Genomic DNA, 9,249 nt, shown 5'->3' on the forward strand with positions numbered 1-9,249 from the left:
TCGCGATATGATCACAGTGAAAACGAAGCAGGAAGGTTTAGAAGTTTTCCTCCACAAAACCCAGCTTACTCAGGTGGAACTGGAATGCCTAGGATGCAGAAAGGTTGGGAGAATCAGACTTCAGCAGGACAACACACGCAAAATGAACTTATACAGGAAGTCGAGTTGAGGCCACCTAATCCTGGTAAAAGACAGAATTGACGAGATGAACGGTATGAAGACCAGTCACAAATGATTCAATCGCCAAGTGAAGTTGGTTTTATAATTGAACACGTAAATACACTTAGCTTTGATCAGCAAGATTCTGGAAGTAGGATTAAGGAGTGATAAAATACAAACACCAACATACTGGGAGACAATTGACTGGGAATCGACCGATGATGAGGAACAAGAGTTGTTAACAGTTATTATAGACAGTTGTACGAAAATTGATGACAACCAAATTGTGAAGACTGTAGTTCATTTATACGAAACCGAGAGAGAAATTGTATGCAAAGAGGATAATGCACCATTGGCAACACCAGTATTGTTACCCAAGTCAAAATTAAATTCCCACCAGTACCCAGAGTGTAATATCAACATCTAGTAAAATTAGCACTGAGCAATATGATGGCTACGGCGTTAAAGTAAGTTTTTTCGATATACAAAGGCCCTATGGATGTAATTAAAGTGGTTCATGATAATTCAGTCGAATTGATTAACCCAAAAACAGGAAAATCTTTGGGCTTACACCATGTTAGTCACTAAAAATTGCTTATAGGGTAAAACAACAAATATTAATTCCACGAGAAATTTGTTGTATTAAATATACAGAATCCAAAAAGAGCAAAATCTAGTAGTCAAAGAGTAAGAGAGCTAAAGAAATGCACACAAATAAAAGTTTTTAATTTGTGCTTATCTCAGTAAAATAAATGGGATAACTTTCTCAGTAGATCAAAAGGATAATTATGAAGGAAAAACAGTAAAGTAAGAACTAAAGTAACTGTTCTGCAAACTAAATGTCTTCTGGGGAAAAAGTAGAAAGCAAGGAGGAAGATAAAGATCAGCATGTGCATAGTTTGATGAAATAGTAGTAGATTTTCTCTTAAAATGTAGTGTAAAGTCGAAAGAAGTTAACTTTTGTGGACAAATGGAAGTCAACAAGTCGGAAGGAAGTAAAGAATTAGGTAAGAAGGAGTGATTCTTTCTGATATGTTCCGTCGAGGATGGTGAACGTATCGCTGAGGAGATATTTTGGAGGGAGATCAGAAGCATATATGATTTGTGGAACGTACCACAAGTTGATATTAAAATGGAGATATGGGGGAAATAGATATAAAATATCCTTAGGAGGTAAGAATTAAGAGAACTAAATTATTAAGCTAAGCGAGAAACACGTTATTTCGCGGAAGGAGGTAGACAGAGGGATGTAAGTTTAACACAGGGAGGATTTCAATAAGGAAGAGTATGATGAAGGAGAAAAGAATATAAAAGTTTACTGTTTAGAAGAAGGTGATGGGGATAAGTACAAGTGAGAAGAATAAGCTCTAGAACAATGAAATAGAACAGTGGAGAAAGTTTTGGGAGAAAAAGGGGGGGGGAGATATATTGTATTTTGAAGTTCTGTTAGACCTAATGTCGAAAAGAAGAGATTGCAGAGAAAAAGACGCTGGAGTCGGAGTCAAGGTGCGAAGTTTTCATGATAATACGTATCTGTAGATAGAAAAAAAAGGGTAAAGACTTATTAACCTTCATCACCATCAGTTTCACTCTTACTATCCATCGTGATGAAGATAAGGAAACCATAATCTTTATAATAAGAAAAAAGACTATGTTTACATTGAATGGGGATAAAAGACGTAAAGTTACGAAAAGGGTAATAAGAATAACCTTATGTATAATTTAAGTAAGAAATTTTGTAAACTCTCTTAATAATTTAGTGACTGTAAAGTTTGTAATGTGTTTTAAGGGATTAAGGGTTATGATAACATAGGTAATAATATCGTATAAATTAGAGAGATCTGAGGGTATAAGAAAAGTAAGATAAACAATAGTTTGCACAATATTGTATTACACACAATGTCGTCAAGCACGATGCAGCGTTATTGCGCCCAGATAGACAGCAGAACTGAGTAGAGTGGTTAGGCGTGAGAGGAAGGGACACTGAGTGTGATTGCCTGGTACGTGAGCTTTCGAGATGACGAAAGAAGGAGCCTTGGTGGAAGCAACAGTCCAAGAGGATACAACTCTGTGGGAAAGTTTGGAGATTTACAAACAATTCTGGCTACGGTCAACATGTACCAGGTCGTGATCTATATTCATGTGCATGCCACATACGATCTTTATAACAACGGTTTTGCGAAAGTGTTAGGTACTTAGCACATCTGTCGCCAACTGTTTAAAGCAGCATAAGGAGAGATGATGGATGTCCACCGAACCGGAATGGAGGCGTACATACTACATCCAGGATGAGCGGATGTTTAAGTTCACCAGAAGAAGAAGAGGCGCATTTCTGTAACTCAAGGTTCAGGATTTCTGAAACTGTTATAATACCATATGGAATTCAGCAAATGTGAAACATTCCCTGAACACTCATGGGAGTAAGCAAGAAAACGATGGAAGGCTGTCGAATCTATCTTTATGAACAACTTGATACACAATGATTTGAAAGAAACCCCATAAGAACGGATTATACAATAACAAGGTTGAGCAGGTCTTAAATCCCAGTTCCCAGTCCAGAGAAGAACGGAGGCACAAGTGAGAAGACAGCAACAGGCAACAAGAAGAGAAGATTCAACGCAGAAGATTTGGAAGAAAGAAGAGCCTGAACCAGAAGAAATCAAGAAACCCCTCTAAGTCCCTTCCCACACAAGACCATTATGGCATTTACCTACCAACAAACAATCCAACTTTAACTGTTCTAGCAGGACAAATATCGGATATTACTTACGGCAAATTGCAACGCTTTCGGATGTCAGAGCGAGAGATGGGAGATGACTACTCGCATGGAAAACAGGAGACGAACTGACCGACGATGAATCGGCATAAAGATCCGAGGAATGACGAAGATAAGATTCTATGCTGCTATGAAAAAATCTCTAATACAATTTCGCCATGGGCACATGCGGAATGGAACAAAGGAAACCAAGCATTCACGATACGCTCATACCTGCAGCCACCATTCTCTTTGCCGACCGTCAGTCCATGCTCAGCGGAGACACATCGAGGCCCATGAAAAGGAGAGTGACGACTTCAATGAACCACCTTGAAGGTGTAAGAGAAGGGACTGTCTGTGACAGATTAGTATCAGATTAAACTGAAAAAAGTAAATGTTTATGAACACACGAAGTCTGTTGTTGTTTAAAATTATTTAATTTTTGAAGAATTTTGCGTGTAAGAAAGAGATCTTTGCTAACAATAATTTTAAGTTTTTAATCTTGACATATCAATAATATTTCCTTGTATTTCATATTTTTCAACATGTCTCAGTTAAGAAAAGCAAATGTCGATATTTTCTTGGGGCTCTAAGATTCTAGTATGTAATGTGTTTGTTAGAATGTGGGGTACATATAGAAAAATGGGTTTAGCAATTCCATGGTGTTAATATAATACTTGAAAAGCGATTAGTAGAATTAGAAATTTAATATGTTTGTATATGCTTGTAAAGTTATGAGAAGGATACGGTTAAGTATAGGTTAAGTACAACATAAATCACGAAATTATTGTAAGAAATGAAACTTTCTTAAATTATTATTGACATGATAAAAATAATGAGTTGAGACTAGACCATAACTATTGAAAAAGGGAAGGATAATGTTAAATGAAGGTTTCCTCAACTTCAATACATCTCCCTTATCATTTAACATAAGTCTTAAAGTTAAAAAGATCAGTCTCAAATTTAAAAATTGTGAGTGATACAAATTTATAGAGAAACTCTGATTTGTTTGAATGTAAAATCAAAACATAGACAACCATAAAATAGAAATAAAAAACTTCAGGTTAGTTAAATAATTGTACTAAATCAGAAAGTTAGATAGAACTTGTTAAATTTTGGAAATACATTACTTTAGTGCTCAAATCACTAGTATACAGGAAATCAATTGTGCTGCAAAATAACGATAAGGAGACTAACAGAACCACTGTTTGATTATGCCATATTAAAATAGAAAGCTGGTCAATAAAGATATGTCAATTGCTACAGTCGGCAGCTGAAAACTATTTTGCACTGTCTTCAATCAATTTTTCAACCACTGATCGACCCAGCGCAAAACTGAATATGAAAGGAGGAGGATATGTAAGGTGGCAGATTATGTGAAGGTCAAGTTCACACCTTAAATGAGAGATTTTATACATTGTAACAGGATGGTGAATATGTCACCTGACATACTTCAGCGAAAAGGATCAAATTTGCCTATTAAAATATATAGTATGCAATGCAAAGGGATGACATTCAGTCGATGGTATTAACAAACCGAACCTAAATGATGCATGTCAATCAGCAAGAGAAGAAAAAAGCTGCTGGAGGAAACGTCTTAGTTTGAGAGTTGTGACATCACGGCCCAAGTACAGCGGGACACACTTAATGTGACCCATGGCGAGGGACAACGAAAGCGCTGTGTGACTCATCAGTGAGGGCAGGTAGCGAGCCAGTGTCGTTCTATGGAGAGAATCTTTGCGTTGGGGAATTTCCAGATGGATACAAACAGACCAGTGACACAGTCGATCACGTGAACTGCACATGGTACGCTCCTGATGTACACATGTAACTTTTAGGCATCTGGAGCGGGCACAAAATGTCCGACTGGTTGACATGAGCGAGGAAGGAGTAAAGTGCCGAAATTTCGACGCAGTTTGATGGTAGGCCCTTTGCGATTGGCAGAGATAGTTTCCTCAAGATGAAACGAACGCTTTTATTGATCGGAAAAAGCTGTGACGTGAAGCATGAAAGGACCAAGGTGGGGGACACTTTTGCCACGTGATACACAAGACTGAAAATTTCGAGGACTCTCCTCTGAAACAGCATCAAGTGCAGAACAGGGCGTATCACACTCTGTACGACGCAAAGGAGGAATTCTGTGTGAACACTGCGTTCACTTCGGTTGGCATTCAGCTAGATATTATCTGTAGAATCGTTGAACTCCAACAGTGGAGAAACGAAACAGCCACGTAGTTAATTGTTCTTGCAAGCACTGTGGGTGCATTATAACATGCACGCTGTTCCATCCATGTGCGTGCATATCGCCATATTTCAAGACTAGGGATGGGTGCATGTTTTCTAGCCTAGTGAGAAACATAGGACATTTTCTGCTGATAAAATAAGCAAAGATTTTGATTAGCTTTTATAGGACTTTCAGAGGACGAGAGCAGCCATGCAGCTGGTAGCTCATTGCAGCTACGGTAAATACCGCTAGCAGAGGCGTAAACTTGTTGGTTCACCAGCTTGTGTCCACGGCGAACTCGAGCAACCTTGAGTAATCTTTTGCTCAGCTCGTCACAAAAACTAACCATCCTCCGTAGACTTGATTGTCATCCTAAATAGTACTGAACTTAGAAATGGAACCGGATGATTTGTCGTAATATTGGCCAACTTCACGATGTGGTAGTAAGAATAAATTTGTAGAGAACCGTCTGGTTAAAATTTGCTGTTGTTGTGTTCAGCGTCATTTCGATTAAACATAAGGTACTGCATTATCTTTACAACTGTCCTAACAATGTCATGTTACAGCCTATGTAACTACGTGTACTTCTTTGACAATAATCATGAATTAAAAACAATTTGTGTACCGCTAAACACCGTTGTGCTCTGTCATAGAATAAGGATCCACTCCTAACCCCAATCATTTATTTTATAGACGCTAACGCACCCACAGGGTGTTTTTGGTAATGTCTGACGATAGAGAAAAGAAGTGGAGTGTCAGACACTCCAAAGGGGGCAATGAAGATGCTCCTGCAGCGTTTACGATGGGAAGTGTTTAATGGTTGGTCATGGTTCATGTTCTTCTTGATTATTTTGTTTATCTAATATTATTTATGAGCTTTTAGGTAGACGAAGATTATTAATTAACAAGGGTATAATTAATTTAACAACCCGCCCACAATAGAGCCTGTAATTGACTCTCCCCAAGTTTCTTCTCTGCTCACATGAACCGCTAGATATGAAGACAACGTTCTGGCACACACTACGAGCTGTAGACCAGCACAGAGAATTGGCAGGAAGTATAGGCGGCTTCCTTCTATGACGAGGGTATTGGAAAGTTGGCACAACGCTACGACAAATGTCTAAATCGGAGCATCGACTATACAGAGAAGTAGCTGGAAGGTGTAGCTAACTGTTGCAAATAACATCTTTGATTTTGTGACCGACAGGACCTTACTTCTGAATAGGCCTCGTAATGGTAGTGAACTTTGTCAGGTCAGGTTTTAACTTCCCAAGTCAGCATACGACGCCACAGTGCCTACTTATTGAGCATGCGCAGTGTGTGGCACACTCAAGATTTCAGAACTCGTTTGCATGCCAGCTCGTGACGCGCACCCACAGCAAGTAGTCGACCAGAACGTCGGTCGTGTAAAACGACTTCGAGGTATCCTTGTGAGAGCGTGGTAACCGTGGCAGGTGGCATTGTGGACGCAGCCAGTGTCCGGCGGGCGGGCTTGGCTCTCACGCACATGACTGTGGCTGCGACCGGGACACTAGGCGCCGTGATTGGCGGGGTCGCCGCAGGTCAGGGACCAGCAGCCATCAGCTCTCGGCCAGCCGACGTCTGGTCGCCGCATCGTTGTGACGTTGCTCTGGACACGGCGCCGAGACGCGCAATCACTGCGGCGCTGCGGACAGCTACTACACGCCTCAGCAGCTGTGTACTCCAGCCAGTGCAAAGCTACTATCGCCTCTTACACACACTGGTGTCGAAAATTAAAGCAACAAACCTCTATTTCCCCATCCTGCGTCTAATTCACGCTATACTCATACAAACTTCAACAGATGTCAGTTCGATGGTGTTCTGCACGGAAGGTGGCATTTCAGTCAACGTACAACCACACCAACGATGACCTATCAAACGAGGTAGTGTTAGCTGGGTAGTCCCTTATCGACAACTGCTGTGTGTACAGCCGCAGACGGTGCAGTATGGCACAGAGAAGACGCCTACCAGACGCTCTGCAGTGGATGACCATAGGAAGAATGGAAGCAGGACAGTCGCAAACTGATGTGGCCCGATGGCTTAATACGAGGGTGAGTCAAATGAAAATGTTAAACATTTTTTTAATATTATTTATTGTGCAGAAGTGGTCCAAAGCTATATCACTTTTCAACATAATCTCCCCCACGCTCAATGCAAGCCCTCCAGCGCTTACAAAGTGCATAAATTCCTTTAGAAAAAAATTCTTTTGGTAGTCCGTGCAACCACTCGTGCACCGCGTGGCGTACCTCTTCGTCAGAACGGACCTTCTTTCCTCCCATTGCGTCTCTGAGTGGTCCAAACATATGGAAATCACTTGGGGAAAGGTCTGGTGAGTATGGTGAATGAGGAAGACACTCAAAATACAGGTCTGTGATTGTTGCAACTGTTGTACGGGCGGCCGGCCGTGGTGGTCGAGCGGTGCTAGGCGCTACAGTCTGGAGCCCCGCGACCGCTACGGTCACAGGTTCGAATCCTGCCTCGAGCATGGATGTGTGTGATGTCCTTAGGTTAGTTAGGTTTAATTAGTTCTAAGTTCTAAGTCCCATAGTGCTCAGAGCCATTTGTTGTACGGGCAGTGCGGGGCCTTGCATTGTCATGTTGCAAAAGGACACCTGCTGACACCTTTCCAAGTCGCTTTGATTTGATTGCAGGCCGCAGATGACATTTTTTAGGAGATCTGTGTACGATGTACTGGTGACAGTGGTCCCTCTAGGCATGTGATTCTCCAAAATGACGCCTTTTCCGTCCCAAAAGAGAGTCAGCATAACCTTCCCTGCTGAGGGGTCTATTCGAAACTTCTTTGGTTTTGGTGATGAGGAATGGCGCCATTCCTTGCTCGCTCTCTTCGTTTCCGGTTGGTGGGAGTGAACCCAGGCTTAGTGCCCCAGTAACGATTCTTGCAAGGAAGCCATCACCTTCTCGTTCAAAGCGCCGAAGAAGTTCTTCACAAGCATCAACACGTCGTTCTCTCATTTCAGGAGTCAGCTGCCGTGGCACCCATCTTGCAGACACTTTGTGAAACTGGAGCACATCATGCACAATGTGATGTGTTGACTCATGACTAATCTGTAAACATGCTGCAATGACATTCAGTGTCACTCGGCGGTTTTCCTTCACTATGGTTTCAACTGTTGTAATGTTCTGTGGAGTCACTCGTTGTGCCTGACCTGGACGAGGAGTATGTTCCACTGAAGTCAACCATTTTCGAAGTTCCCACTCCATTCGTAGACTTGCATCACCGTACTGAACCTTCATTCGTCGATGAATTTCAATAGCTTTCACACCTTCATTACGCAAAAACCGAATAACAGGACACTGTTCTTCCCTGGTGCAAGTCGCAAGTGGGTCGGCCATCTTTATACTGATACTGTGACGGTATGTGTGCATCTGCACTATGCTGCCACCTTCAGGCCATTCTGCACGCTGTTTGTAGCACGCTCACCAACTTGCAGGATAACGGCGCGAAATTTCGATTTATTACAAATTTAAGGTTGTCATTTGACTCACCCTCGTATATGAATCGTTCTGTTATTTTTCGGATGTGGCGACAGTTAATAGAGACCGAGGCACGGCCGACCATTTGTGACGACGAAAAAGAGGATCGTTATTTGACTGTAAGGGCACAACAGTACCGACTTAGTACGGCACGGTAAGTGGCATCTCATCTCGCAGCATCCACTGGAGGTGTTGTATCAAGGCAAACGGTGTACAGAAGGCTTCGGCAGACTGGCCTTTATTGTGGGAGGCCTACTGCATGTGTACATCTGACGCGTCTTGACAGAAGGGAACGTCTAGAGTGGAGTCGTGAACATGCCACCTGGACGGTCCAACAGTGGGCCAATGACCTTTACACAGACGAGTCCCTATATGGTCTGAGGAGTGATTCCCGATTGAGACCGAGACATTGTCGAAAGACACCGATATCGAGGAGCATCCCAGGCATTCAAGAAATTGTGCATGTCAACTGCCAAGGTTTACATGCTGTCAGGCATCGTGACGAGATCTTGGGACATTATATGCGCTTCCTGCAAGGTGCTGTGGGCTCAGACCTCGCAATGATGGACGAAAATGCTCGATCTCATAGAGCACG

The sequence above is a fragment of the Schistocerca serialis genome, chromosome 5 (assembly GCF_023864345.2).
Source record: "Schistocerca serialis cubense isolate TAMUIC-IGC-003099 chromosome 5, iqSchSeri2.2, whole genome shotgun sequence".
Lineage (NCBI taxonomy): Eukaryota > Metazoa > Arthropoda > Insecta > Orthoptera > Acrididae > Schistocerca > Schistocerca serialis.